Source organism: Balaenoptera borealis (assembly GCF_965194805.1).
Source record: "Balaenoptera borealis genome assembly, chromosome: 13".
NCBI classification, from domain to species: Eukaryota; Metazoa; Chordata; class Mammalia; order Artiodactyla; family Balaenopteridae; genus Balaenoptera; species Balaenoptera borealis.
This window is the reverse complement of record NC_138870.1, coordinates 41,883,420-41,898,623: the sequence shown is the minus strand read 5'-3', so window position 1 is coordinate 41,898,623 and position 15,204 is coordinate 41,883,420. Positions and strand designations below refer to the sequence as shown.

Sequence of the window (15,204 nt, the reverse complement as noted above, 5' to 3'; positions counted from 1 at the left end):
AACAGGTCTTTATGGGTCTAAAAATTACTAAGTGAGGAGAGGCTTACTTTCTAGTTGACAGTTTTCAGAATTCACCACAAACATGTTGAGTTATTAACAGAGCTAGTGCTCTACCATTTTTGGCAATATAACTTTGGACAGGCATTTCTCCTCCTTGGACCCCAGGCTTTGTGTGTGCAATATGAGGGGAATGGACAGGGTCATCTCTAAGGCCTCTTCCAGCCCTAATAATCTGTAATACTGTGACTTGAGACTTCTGCTGTACACGTGAACTGTACAAAAATGAGCAAAGTCAAAAACATGCTTCATTCAGTCCGAGTCTTCTAAGAATTACCAGTACATTAGATACATACTTACACATGGGGCTTTTGTTGTGGAGTCTTACAATGCTTTAGGGAAAGAAGTGTTGCATATCTACTCTGGCCCAGGGGAGCTTGGGCTTTAACATTTATTTATTTATTTCATTTATTTATTTTTGGCTGCGTTGGGTCTTCCTTGCTGCGTGCGTGCTTTCTCCAGTTGCGGCGAGTGGGGGCTACTCTTCGTTGCGGTTCATGGGCTTCTCATTGCGTTGGCTTCTCTTGTTGCGGAGCACGGGCTCTAGGCACGCGGAGCTTGGGCTTTAAATCACTGCATATAGGATGTCCACAACATTAGTAAAGAGAAAAGAATTCAGATATAACCAAACCTTAGGTTTTTTTCAGTCTAACTCCTGATTGCTATGCTAGGATTCCAGTAATACTGAAGAATTTATTTCGGTCCAGTTACAAATTACATGTTACAAATAATAATGGTATGGGGATATTTTGTGCTCATATAGCAATTTAGAACCAAATATTTTCTATTCCAATAGTGCCTTGAAAGAGTTTTCAAAAATAAGTTTTTAACAAGGGTATTTATTTGGAACTGTAGGAAATAAGGTCCTGAGACTTGAAATAATTTACCTTGAACCACAAGAGGTGGAACCCAGAACAAACGCCTAAAATGGCAGTTGCCTCTTTTACTTCTTGGCCCTACATTAGCCTGCTACTGGCTCTAGTTCACAAGGAAAGGATGTCCTAGAAAAGCCACTTGTTGAGAATCTGCCTGCTAATGCAGGGGACACGGGTTCGAGCCCTGGTCTGGGAAGATCCCACATGCCGCGGAGCAACTAGGCCCGTGAGCCACAACTATTGAGCCTGCGCGTCTGGAGCGTGTGCTCCGCAACAAGAGAGGCTGCGATAGTGAGAGGCCCCTGCACCGCGATGAAGAGTGGCCCCCGCTCGCCGCAACTAGAGAAAGCCCTCACACAGAAACGAAGACCCAACACAGCCATAAATAAATAAATAAATAAATAAAAAGAGAATTTGTCCTACTTTCAAGACCGTCAAAGGACAGCTAGGACCCCTTGCAGTTATAGTCACCCACCTTCTTTATGACAAGCATTTAAAAAAACTGTATATTTTGAGGCAGTTTTCTTCTTCTTCTTTTTTTTTACCCCTTGTAAATACAGAAGAGCAGGACATTATCTTCTAGGTAATATGTTATTTTCTTTTATGGGAAAAATAATTCTCAGATCCTTTAACTTTCATTTATTGCTCTTTTTCTGCAAATATTTGCAACCTTTATAACTTGCTTACACACTCTTTCGAAGTTCTCCTCCCCCATGACTGGAGCAGTATTTTGGCCTTCTCTTCCATCAGGACTCTTTAGGTGAAATGTGAGCTCCATTCTAGGAGATTACCAGAGAGGACTGGCTTTCATCTCTTAAATTTCACATCTTATTTCCACTGAGATATCCCTTGGCTGGTTCTCATCTGCCTTATAGTCCCTAAAAATACAGTATTTTGGGATCGTTTCCTCACAGTGACCAAATGAAGCAACTGAGTAGGTTGTGTTTCCCCTGTATTCCCACTTTATATTCTACAGCCAATCCTTCTTACCCTAAACTCTTTCTAATCTTTCCTGTAATTAATAACCATTCCCTTGATTCTCCTCCCCTATCCCTTTAGGATAGACAGGTAAAATACTCTTGCAGAAAATTAAAAAGAGCTACTCACATTCCTCAATCATCGACACTATTATTCCAGTAAGTAGACCATATCCTGGAGTCCGGAAATCTTTTCTATTTATAGCAATGTTTATTTAATAATTTTATTTATTCATGTACCTGAAAAGCACCCAGGCAGCCCAAAGTGGAAGGGCCTCTGAGAGTCGTCTTTCCCTGTGACTATAACTTCTTGCCAGCAGCTGAGATGGTGGGAGGTTTACTTAGAGACTGTGAATCTCAGGATAATCTTTCCCATTTCACTTCTCCTGGTATGTCTTTAGCTGCCCCTCCCCCTCCTCCCAGGACACAGAGCCAGCCGTTTTCAAGTACACTAAGTATTTGTTTTTTCCTACCTAATTAGTCCAATAGTACCTCAATACGAGGGAATATCACTGCATAAATTATACACAGTTAGGAAATTTAGAGATGAAAACAGTCTCGTATTACTCAGGAAGTTAGTTTAATTTGGCTGAAAGCATTTGGTCTTTTCCAGTGTCTGTCTGTTTCTCCCACTACAAGTCAGTGGGCTGCTCCCTAATCTGAACCCCTTATGATTCTTTGGTACTAGTCCTCCTACTCATTGGTGTGTTAGAGCCTGCTAGAGCCAACTGTTAGATTTTTAGGAATTTTGTGAGCCAGTTGGACATCACGTTGGTAGCTTGAAATCAACAATGATAGATGTATTTACACCATGGAAATTGGTGAATAGTACACATTAGGCTCTCACCTCCACTCTCAGCTGGTTGTTAAACATTTACCATTGCCCCTACTTCCACACTAGTCTAAGTCAGGACATTTCTCTTAGTTCTTTAGTTCTGGCATAAAAAGGACTTTTTTTTTTTTTTTTTTTTTAAATCTCAGAGCTTGATTCATTCCCTGGCTTCTGGATGAATCCTTTCCTCACAGCCAACCAAAGCCCAAAAGCCCAGCTTGGCTTCTCCTCCCAATTCAGGCTTTCAGGGCTACGAAAGGGTTACCTCCTAGCCCCTCCAATCCCAATCAACGCCTTCTTTTCCAGTCCTTTTATTTCTTGGATTATAGAAGCCCCCAACTCCTTTACTACCCACCCTTCCACCCCAGCATCTCCACCTCTAGTACCAGTGTCACCACTCTGGGCTTTCACCCCCAGACAGAAGAGTTTACATGCTTTCACTTGTTTACTCTTCACAATAACTCTGTGAGGTAGAAACTACTGTTACTTCCATTTTACAGAAGAGGAAATTGAGCTTCGTGGGGTTAAGTAACTTATCTAAAGGCACATGCCGGCCCAGGCTGCCTGTAGTCCAGCCTTCCTCTCTGGGATCCTCACCACTTTCCTCAGGAGTCTGGTTTTAAGGCTCTCATTTCTTAACCACTGTCTTCTCTCCAAAAACATTAATATGAAACCACTTTTATGTCTACAACTTTAATTACATGTTTATTTCCCCAGATCATTCAAACCTGTAATGATCCCATTCAGTTATAAGACACAGTGAAGGAAAGAGGCTGGCACAGAGCTCTAACAGACATGGGCTGTACTCATAGAACTCTATTTTTGTAGCACTTTAATATTTTGATCCTCTAGTCTGTGTTCTTTTTTCCTTACTCTCCAGCGTATTTTGTTCCAATATAGTCAGGAATATAAACCATTTAGAAACCCTGGAAGGTCTTTGCTTGTTTCTGATCGATCAAGAGTTCCTCATTTAAAATTACATACTTCTCTGTTTTGGTAAGTTGTGGTCCCTACTGACGTTGTAAATGGGTTATGTGGAACAGCCTGTAACTACAAAAAGCAACTTGCTTACCCTGTTCCCTCAGCAGCTCCATTTATTTGTTCTGAACCCAAGGGAAAGAGCCAGGTTCACAAACTGTGGGAAAAAGAAAAGGAGAAGGAGGGAATTCTTTGTCTTCAAAACAAAGAAACAAATTTTACATTCAGGCTGCTCTTCCCCTTTATTGTGCCTGAAATGACTGATAGTAAACTAAAGTTGTTTCAAAGGGGAAAAAACACCCTGGAATGTAGGTCACCTAACAAGTTATGAAACCTGTTTCCTTGATGCTGGTTTGCTTGATTGAACTGAGGGGTTTCATGGCCTCTGGTCAGGGCCCAGGGAGCCTGCAATGGACTGAATGTATCCTCCCAAATTCATAAGTTGAAATCATAACCTTCACTGTGATTGTATTTGGAAGTGGGGCTTTGGGGAAGTAACTTGGTCATGAGGTGGAGCTCTCATAAATGGAATTAGTGCCCTTATAAAAGGGACCCCAGAGAGCTCTCTTGCCATTTGAGGATACAACAATAAAATGGCAGTCTGCAACCCGGAAGAGGGTCCTCGCTGGATATTTGACCATGCTGGCACCCTGAACTTGGACTTCCAGCCTCCAGAACTGTGAGAAATAAATTTCTGTTGTTAATAAGCCACCCTGTTTATGGGATTTTGTTATAGCAGCCTGAATGGAGACACAGCCTAACCCCAAGCATGTTGCTATGGAAGCTGAAGAAGACGAAGTCCTGGTATCAGAAAAAGTAGTGGGGGATTCCCTGGTGGCGCAGTGGTTGAGAATCTGCCTGCCAATGCAGGGGACACGGGTTCGAGCCCTGGTCTGAGAAGATCCCACGTGCCGCGGAGCAGCTGGGCCCGTGAGCCACAATTACTGAGCCTGCGCGTCTGGAACGTGTGCTCCGCAACAAGAGAGGCCACGATAGTGAGAGGCCCGCGCACCGTGATGAAGAGTGGCCCCCGCTTGCCACAACTAGAGAAAGCCCTCGCACAGAAACGAAGACCCAACACAGCCATAAATAAATAAATAAATAAACAAATACTTAAAATATATATTAAAAAAAAGAAAAAGTAGTGGTTACTTACTTATCAAGCATAATCATTCTGATCTCTAGAGACAAGGACGGAATAAAACACAAAGGGAAAGACACTTGTGGGTAGGGGAAACAAAGATTAGGATAACAAAATATTGAAGTATGACTTTATTTATTTTTTTAAAATTAATTAATTAATTTATTTATTTGTGGCTGCATTAGGTCTTCGTTGCTGCACGCGGGCTTTCTTTAGTTGCGTCGAGCAGGGGCTACTCTTCCTTGTGGTGTGCGGGCTTCTCATTGTGGTGGCTTCTCTTGTTGTGGAGCACAGGCTCCAGGCACGCGGGCTTCAGTAGTTGCAGCACGTGGGCTCAGTAGTTGTGGCTCACGGTTTCTAGAGCACAGGCTCAGTAGTTGTGGCGCTAGGGCTTAGTTGCTCCGCGGCATGTGGGATCTTCCGAGACCAGGGCTCGAACCCAAGTTCCCCTGCATTGGCAGGCGGATTCTTAACCACTGAGCCACCAGGGAAGCCCCGTAATGACTTTATTGACTCCTCAGTGACAAGAATGTAAACTCTCAGAGCCTTTATAACTACTAGGAACTGGGAATTCTGGTTTCTAGTGTGAGTAGATAACATGACCTTTGGCAAGGTTTCTAGCTGTACTGCATCCGAGTTTCCCCATCTGCAGGATAATACCTGCTTTAAAACAGCCTCGGAAGTAGATCCTTGGATTGGGATTTGGGAGATCTGTATTCTAGTTCTAGCACAACTGACTGAGTGGATTTTAGTTTCATCATTTGTAAAATAAAATATAGCTTCTAAACTTCCTTATACAATTTAGTTACTTTATATAGTGCCCTGAAAACGTTAAGATTGTCTAGAAATGCAAAATTACATTATTCTTTGTTTTATTCAACAAATATTTTCCTGGCCCTTAGTGTGTACTGGGCACTGTACTAGGAACTAAGGACAAGACAAAGCCTCTCGAGGAGTTCATACTGCATTTGGGGAAGAGAAACGATGTAGGAAGAAAAATAAAACCGAGTGAGAAAGCTAGAGAGTAATGAGTGCTGTTTTACCTAATGTAGCAAAGAAGGCCTCTCTGATTTGAAGGAAGAGCTGAGCCATGTGAGTGTCTGGGGGAAGAGCATTCCAGGCAGAGGGAATGGCTGGAGAGTGTGAGTGAGGGAAAAAGCAGTAGAAGACAAGGTTAGAGAAAGTGGGGTCCAGACTGCGTAGGTCCTTAGAGGCCACCATAAGGAATTTGGCTTTTTCTCTGAATGAGATTGGAAGTCATTGGAGTAAAGTCATGACAAAATTAGACTTTTGTTTTAACAGAGTCACTCTGGCCTCTATGCTTAGAATAGACTGTAGGGAGGTAAGAATGGAAGCAAGCGACCAGTTAAGCAGCTACTGTAATAATCTGAGCAGGAACCCGGGGTAGTTACAGAGGAGATGATGAGAAGTGGCCGGATTCTGGATAGGAGTTTTTGATGGATTGGATTTGGGTAGTGAGAAAAAGACCAATCAAGAATGACTCCAAGGGGGGACTTCCCTGGTGGCACAGTGGTTAAGAATCCGCCTGCCAATGCAGGGGACACGGGTTCAAGCCCTAGTCTGGGAAGATTCCCACATGCCGCGGAGCAACTAAGCCCGTGAGCCACAACTACTGAGCCTGCGCTCTAGAGCCTGTGAACCACAACTACTGAGCCCTCGTGCCACAACTACTGAAGCCGCACGCCTAGAGCCTGTGCTCCGCAACAAAGAGAAGCCACCCCAGAAGAGTAGTCCCGGCTTGCCGCAATTAGAGAAAGCCCCTGTGCAGCAACGAAGACCCAACACAGCCAAAAATAAATAAATAAATAAATAAATTTATAAAAAAAAAGGAATGACTCCAAGGGTTTGGGCCTGAACAACTGGAAAAATGGAGTTGATAATAAGATGAGGAATGCTTTGGAAGGAGCGGGTTTAAGGGTTGTAAGGAGCAGGGAGATCAGGGTTTGCTTTGGACATGTTAAGGATGAGATGCCCATTAGGCATCCAAGTGGAGAAGTGAAGTAGGAAATGAATCAATAGCATAAGGATCCTAGGGTGGGAAGGGACCAGAACTTCCAACCCAGATCCTCAAGTGTCTACATTAGGGAATCCAGTCTGGGTAGAACTAGGAGTGCTTGACAATAACCCAGTGGCAGAAAAGGACACTGAGACCCAAAATGAAATCATCTTGAGGAAAGAAGTCTAGGCTAAAGATGCATTTTAAGACAAGGCCCCAAGTATTGATATGGTACCACAGATTGTGCTCCTGTGCAAATTGGAACTGGAGACTATAAGCCCATTAGAGTTTAGCCATCCAAGGGTGTGTGAGAATTTGACTTGGGAGAGCTAGTTCCCACTATGCCTGGAATTAGAACACAACCAATCTGCCTCACTCCCTTATGCCCCAATTTGGAATATGTAAACCTCCTAAGATTTTGGACAATTTCGACAAAAAATTAATCAGTTGATCTAAGAAAGAAATGGAAAATTTTATTCAAGCCAAATTTGAGGATTATAACACAGGAAGAGCATCTCAGAAAGCTCTGAGAACTGTTCTGCCCATTAGAAGTCAAGGCACAGTTATGTAAGTTTTTTGAGACAGAGGGCTATGCATCAAATGAAGTATTATTGACAGTCTACATAATCTATACCTAGGTGTCATTGTGGTGGGTCATGTGACCCCTTGCAAGATCAAGAAGGAATGTTACCGTTTAAGGAGTTGTCTTGCTGATGCCAGGAGAATGTTTCTCTTTATGGTTGAGCAGGTATTCCTGCCTGATTGGGGAGGTTTAGTCAACACATGATGCAGATACACAATGCACAGTGGGGAGAGGGGAGGCCAAAGGGCAGGGAAGAATTTTTTTGTTTAAATTTTTCTTGTCTTGTCATATAATATGAATTTTATTTCACAACAGTCTGTGAGCAATCCTAATAGGAGGGTCAAGATTTGAGAGGTGTTTACAGTGTAGAAATCTGTAGAAATTGGTGTCTAATTGGATTGGAGAGTGAGGGACATGAAAAGGCTCTGAATTTTCTATCTCTGGAGCCTGGGCTGGTAATCATGATAGGAAATAGCAGAGGAGGTGAGGGCGGGGGTTACTTCTGTTTATTTATTTATTTTTTGATGTGAGGCTGAAGTGAGATTGTTTTTGGCCTTCCAGTAGAGAGTGTTTTGGACACCACCAGAACACACAAGTATATCTAGTAAGTAAGGGGATCTGGATCTGGAGCTCAAGAAGGATTTAAAGTACCCATTGTTGTGGTGCTTATCACGACAAACATGAGCAAAATTTCTGTGTGATCAATTTTGTAACCTGTGTAAATTATATTAATTAACCCACATAAGTAGCTCATTGTGTTTTCCACTTTTACAGAGAGACATAGGAAGTTAAACTAATCTATCACCTTCCTCAAAGACTTGAACTTCTCATAATTTTCTTCACCCCACACTACTGTATGACTCTTTCATCCATCTCTTTTACTCATTTCCCAAGAAATGAAATGCTCCCAATTGCTTCTCTATCCTTCAAGCTCCTAATCTACATTTACCTGTTCACTCCTAGCAGATAACCTAGATTCCTAATTTAGTGATAGGATTAAAGGATTTAACCTGAGCTCCAATAGCTTTCATCCTATCCTCCACAAAATGTCTTTCTTTCTTGTACCTGATATTATCCTCCCTCTTATCTCATTAGGGTCCCCTCCAATTTTATTAATACTAATCCCATCCACTTGTGCCCTAGTTTTTATTCCTGCTCACAGCCTCTGAGAACTTGCTTTATTAATTAACCCCTTTGCTTGACCCTTAATTCTCTTTACCTACACAAATTACTACTAAACCACCATAGTGTCATTTCCTGCCTGAGTTACTATCCTGTATCTCTTCCCTTTTATTCACACTTATGGCTTTTCTTTTCATCCTCCCATTTACTTCTTAGCTCTAATAAGTATCCCCACCCCACTGACCCCATCACTTCAAGTTTTCAATTTTAAGCATCCCACTATCCAACCACCACCTCCACCTTTCCAGTAAGAGAAAACCAATCCAACAACCCTTCTGCTTAATAAGACTGACAAGCCATTGATCCTACCACCTTTTTATTGTCCTTTACCCCCTTATGTCCTCACATCTCTCCTTCCATAGTCCATCACTATAATTACACTCTTGCTTACACCTGCAACTCCCTAGTTCCATTTTCCTTGTTGTGCTCACTTAGCGAAACTTCAAACCTGATTAAATCTAACCCCACCTACCCCACGCCTGCAGGCATGGCTGTGGCATGCTGACAGATCCACTTAAAATTCATGACCATTAACCTCCAGTGGGCCTTCCATTGCTCAGCAGTAATAATATATTTCCCTTAATCTCTTCACTTTCCTACTCTCCTAAAAATTTTTTATATCTTCTTCAGGACCCTCAAACCTTCCAAATTTCCTCCATTCTCACTCAGTTCATAACTTTGCATCTTTATTCACTGAGAAAATAGAAGCAATCAGAAGAGACTGTCCACAGCTCCAACTAGTACTATGCCTTCCTTGTTAAAATATAATTTTCAAAAAGTTAAAATCGGGCTTCCCTGGTGGCTCAGTGGTTAACAATCCGCCTGCCAGTGCAGGGGACACGGGTTCGAGCTCTGGTCCAGAAAGATCCCACATGCCGCGGAGCAACTAAGCCCGTGCTCCACAACTACTGAACCTGCGTGCTGCAGCTACTGCAGCCCGCACGCCTAGAGCCCCTGCTCCGCAACAAGAGAAGCCACCGCAATGAGAAGCCCGTGCACCACAACAGTAGCCCCCACTCGCCGCAACTAGAGAAAGCCCACGTGCAGCAACATAGACCCAACACAGCCAAAATTAAATAAAGAAATAAATTTATTAAAGAAAAGAAACTGAATTGTTAAATATCCTAATCAATAATAAGTAGAAAGTCAAGCAAAGGTAGTGGCCCTTAGAAAATGAGATAATCCCCAGAGGGCCTGCTGCATGGAGCACAGCTCTTCACTAAAAAGATACCCAGTAATCCTGTTAGCCTATTTCCAAATTTGGGGTGATATTTGTTAACACTCTACCTATTTGTGACTGTCCCCATGCACTTCTGCCTGTCTTCCAGCTACTGACAATAAACTGCCCATGCTCTTATTCAAGGCCAACCTTTCCACTTGTATATTATATCCCATCCACTTTTGCCTACTCGAGGATATCACTCTAGTGATTCTCTTTTCTGTCTCCTGCATCAATTTTCCCCCTCTATTCTACGTTTACTTTTAGCATTAAGATATGCTCTTCCATCTCCAAAACAACCTCTCTTGATTTCACTTCTGCCTGTGGCTACTATCCCATTTCTCTCTTCATCTTTACAGCAAAGAATTATCTACCACCAATACCTCCAGTTTCCTCCTCCTATTCTTTGAACCTGCTGGAATCAGCCTTTAACCCTCACCACTTCTCCAAAGGTCACCCATGACGTCCACATTACCAAATCCAACGGTCGCTCCCTGTTCTCATTTTATTTAATCTATCAACATCATTTGACACTGTGAAACACTTCACTTAGCACTTTCTTCACTAGGTTTCTGGGACCCTTCTGGTTTTCCTCCTGGCTGCTCTTTCTCAGTTGCCATTGTTGTTTCCTCCTTGGCCTCCTAAACTCTTATAACAATTTATTATTATTATTATTATTTTGGCTGCACCACTTGGCATGTGGAATTTTAGTTCCCTGACCAAAGATCGAACCTGTGCCCCTTGCAGTGGAAGCATGGAATCTTAACTGCTGAACCACCAGGGAAGTCCCTCCTAGACTTTAAAAAATTTTTTAATTTATTTGGCTGCATCGGGTCTTAGTTGCGGCATGCGGGACACTCAATGCAGTGCGAGGGCTTATCTCTAGTTGTGGCGTGGAGGCTCAGTGGTAGTTGCAGTGCGCAGGCTTAGTTGCTCCGCGGCATGTGGGATCTTCCTGGACCAGGAATCGAACCCATGTCCCCTGCATTGGCAGGCAGATTCTTATCCACTGGATTAAAATTAATATTTTAATTCTTGTAGGGTAAACATTGATGTCCCCTTTTTATTTCCAAATATTGGTATTTTATTTTATTTTTAAGTCAACTATTTTATTTATTTATTTTATTTTTGGCTGCATTGGGTCTTCATTGCTGCGTGTGGGCTTTTCTCTAGTTGCAGCGAGCAGGGGCTACTCTTTGTTGTGGAGCACAGGCCCTAGGCACGCAGGTTTCAGTAGTTGTGGCTCACGGGCTCAGTAGTTGTGGCTTGCAGGCTCCAGAGCGCAGGCTCAGTAGTTGGGGCACACGGGCCTAGTTGCTCCGTGGCATGTTGGGATCTTCCCAGACCAGGGCTCGAACCCATGTCCCCTGCATTGGCAGGCGGATTCTTAACCACTGCGCCACCAGGGAAGTCCCTACCATATATTTCAAAATTATTTTCTTAATGGTTACTATAGGGATAATATACATCTTAATTCACTACTATCTATTGCAGATTAATACTAACTTAATTTCAGTAAAATATAGAAACTTTGTTCTGATATAACTCTATCCCAGCCCCTCCTTTGTGCTATAATATAAATCTCAAATATATCCTCGTATTAACAATATTATTTATCATATAGTTATATCTGTATTACATAATAATACATTGTTAAGTGTTATCATATATCTCACATGTGCATGTTATAACCCATCAATATAGTGTTTTTTTAAGCTCTTTTTAAAATATTTTTATTTATTTATTTATTTTTGGCTGCATTAGGTCTTCATTGCGCTGTGCAGGTTTCTCATTGCAGTGGCTTCTGTTGTTGTGGAGCACGGGCTCTAGGTGCGTGGGCTTCAGTAGTTGGGGCTCACAGGCTCTAGAGCGCAGGCTCAGTAGTTGTGGTGCATGGCCTTAGTTGCTCCGCAGCACATGGGATCTTCCCGGACCAGGGATCGAACCCTTGTCCCCTGCATTGGCAGGCAGATTCTTAACCACTGCGTCACAAGGGAAGTCCCATGATGGGGGTTTTCTTTTGATGCTTTAAAGATTTTCTTTCTGTTGTTGGTTTTTAACAATTTGTCTGCTGTGTTTAGGTGTGGATCTCTTTGTAGTTATCCTAGTTGGGTTGGTTGAGCTACTTGGATTTGTAGATTAATGTTTTTAATCAAATTTGTGAAGTTTTCAGACTTTTTTTTTCTGACCTTTTCTTCCCTCTCCCATTACACATATGTTGGTCTGTTGTCCCACAAGTCTCTGAGGCTGTCTTCACTTTTCTTCCATTTTCATTCTTTCTATTCTTTAGTAGGTAATTTCGGTTGATCTCTCTTCAAGTTCACTGATTCTTTTTCTCTGCTATCTTGAATCTTCTTTTCAGCCCCTCTAGTGAATTTTTTGTTTCAAGTATTGCTTATTTCCACCTCTAGAAATTAAATTTTTAAATTATGTGTTTCCTTATTGAGCATCTTTATTTGTTGATATATTATTGTCCTAATTTCTTTTGATTCTTTAAACATTGGTTTCTTTTAGTTCTTTGAACATATTTATAATAACTGCTTTGATGTCTTTGCCTGCTAAATCCAACTTCTCGGAGACAGAGTCTATTGATTTTTTCTTTCCCTCAGAATGAGTCATACTTTCCTATCTCTTTGCATATTTTATTTGAAAGCTAGATTTTTAAATACTATATTGTAGCAACTCTGGATTCTGATTTCTCCCTTAAGGCTGTCTTTTGTGTTTGTGTGTTTAGTAACATGCCTTGGTTAAATCTGAAATCTGTCTCTTCTGAAGGGTGTGGCTGTTGATATCTCTGCTCAGTTGATTTTTTTCTTGTTTTTATTTTTAAGTCTGGTTTCCTAGGGGTCACTCCTGTGTCTAAGTAGCCTAACGGTTAGCCAGTGTTGGGACAGAAATTGGCTTCTGTCCTCTGGTAATGGGTGTGTGGGCAAGGGAACACATTTAAAGTTCAGGCTGTTTTCAATTCTATTTGGGCTTTTACTTTTACTTTTCATTGGGCCCTTTCACAGCTCCTCCATGCTCAAATCCTCAGAGTCAGCTAGGAGTATGTGGCTATCTTAGACCCTCTGTTCTCAGCTGCTAATGTGCACAACCTCAGCCAGGAATACTCTTCCCCCAGCCACAACTGCAATCTCCGGTTAGTAGTACCATTGGCCCTCTCCTGCTCCAATTCAAGTGAGCCCTCTTTGACTGTGGCAGCAAAGCTGCCAGTCCTCACAGCATCCCCCCATCCTGGCAAAATCTCCCTGCTGACAGGGCTGGGGAGAGGGCTGGAAAATGGAAGCATCCTCAAGCAAGGATGCCACAGAGACCCACTGTTATTACTGAACTTCAGCAGTTGTTCAAGCACAAACACTTCTCAGATTATTCTATGCCTTTGGTCAGTCGATTTTCAAGGTGCTAAAATGGTGGTTCTCACCAATTTTTTCCAGGTTTGTAGTTGCTTTTGGGGGGAGTTGATTTGCCCACCTCTTCACTCTGCCACACCTGGAAGTCCCACCCTTGTCAATAAATATTTGATGAATAATAAGTGACTAAACCCTGTTATCTGTCTTCTACCTCTACCACACTTTTGAGACTGTCCCATCAAAAATTATCAGTTGCCTCCCAGGAAGTAAAACAGGCTTTGAGTAAAGCAGACATTGGTTGAATTCCAGCTCTGCCACTTAGCAATTGTGTATTTGGCAAGTATACGTATCTTCTCCAAGTCTTGTGTTTTTTTTTTTTTTTTCCTTTTCTTCTGTTAAATGGCTAAAACAATGCCTATGGAGTTATTGTGAGGAGGGTGGGGTCTGAGTAAGCATCTGGGTGGACACCTCAGGGTTCTTTTCCAGCACAGTTTTTGTCAGGAGGCCTGAGCTTCTGTTCAGACTGAGTCTGGGATACCTCCTGACCTCTTTTATCACCCTTACACTCAATAGAGACATAAATGGTGGGAATGCAAGGATAAGATCATGAAACTCCTTTGAGAGCGGATCTATTATACACAACTATAATGTATCATTATGCCTTATGATGTTCTTTGGGAACTGTTAAAAATCCCTCTCCCTGGGAAATTTTGATCACAGAATTTCTAAAAATAGGGAAGCTACTGAAATTACTCCCCTAACTTCCTTTATCCCTGGACATTTTAACCATTATGTTGATATCTTCTGAAGGACCAGGACTATGGATAAATCCTTTTTAACCTCACATTTTTAGGTATTTCTTCTTCTAAGAACTGAAGAGCATGGTCTCCTGACTCAGAAATAAAACATCAATTTGGTGGTTAAAGATGGAGAAAAAGAAACATGACCAAATAGAATGCTTGGAATTTGAAATGAAAATAGTGTGGCAAGACTATCACCATTTTAGGGCCTTACTGAAAATTCAGCTCTTTCTGCAGGAAATGCATGTTTAAAAACAGAATAAAAAACAATTGCTCTTTCCACATTCTTTTACATTTTTTCCCGTTTGTCCTCCCGTTAGTTAGCCAAGCATTCACTACTGTTACTTGCTTTTTCATGTGTCAGCCGGGCTGCCAGCTCTCGGAAGGCAGGGAATACCTCTTTGTATCTTCCCTGATACCTGGCACTATTCCTTGCTCTCACCTGCAGTCAACAATTACGCTCATTTTATATAAACTGTAAACATCTACCAACATAGGAAGTTTAAGAGGATGACATTTAAAAAGTATAAACAGAATTTGTAATATTTCCTTTCTGTACCTCTTATATATTCCACTCTGGAGACCACTGTTCTGTAGGATAAAATGCAGGTTTTAGTTTTTTTGTGTTTTTTTTTTTGGGCTTCGTTGGGTCTTTGTTGCTGCGCGCAGGCTTTCTCTAGTTGCGGCGAGAGGGGGCTACTCTTCGTTGCGGCGCGCGGGCTTCTCGTTGCGGTGGCTTCTCTTGCTGCGGAGCATAGGCTCTAGGCACGCAGGCATCAGTAGTTGCAGCATGCGAGCTCAGTAGTTGTGGCACATGGGCCCTAGAGAGCGTGGGCTTCAGTAGTTGTGGCGTGCAGGCTCTAGAGTGTGGGCTCAGTAGTTGTGGCACACGGGCTTAGTTGCTCCACGACATGTGGGATCTTCCCGGACCAGGAATCGAACCCGTGTCTCCTGCATTGGCAGGAGGATTCTTAACCACTGCGCCACCAGGGAAGTCCAAGATCCAGGTTCTTTAAAACCACTGTCTTCAAACTGGAATCTAGGTAACTTAAGGGTACATAGCATAGATAGTATTAAGGGGCTCAATTTCCAGATTCTGAAGTATCAAATGTTTCCTTTCCTGAAAGTGATCTGCCTAGGAATGGCTGACATTGAGCTGATTTCTCTTTTCCAGCCTCCTCTTTCCAATTGCT

General features: G+C 42.3%; 1 long non-coding RNA gene across 1 annotated transcript in view; it reads right to left on the bottom strand.

Annotated features, from left to right (window-relative positions):
* Positions 1-1,074: 1,074 nt before the first annotated feature.
* The window catches only part of LOC309610117, a 30,789-nt gene continuing 16,659 nt past the window's right edge, over positions 1,075-15,204 (bottom strand). The window contains exon 3 of the long non-coding RNA XR_014233722.1: positions 1,075-3,876. This is a non-coding gene — a long non-coding RNA (uncharacterized lncRNA). The remainder of the gene's footprint in view (positions 3,877-15,204) is intronic.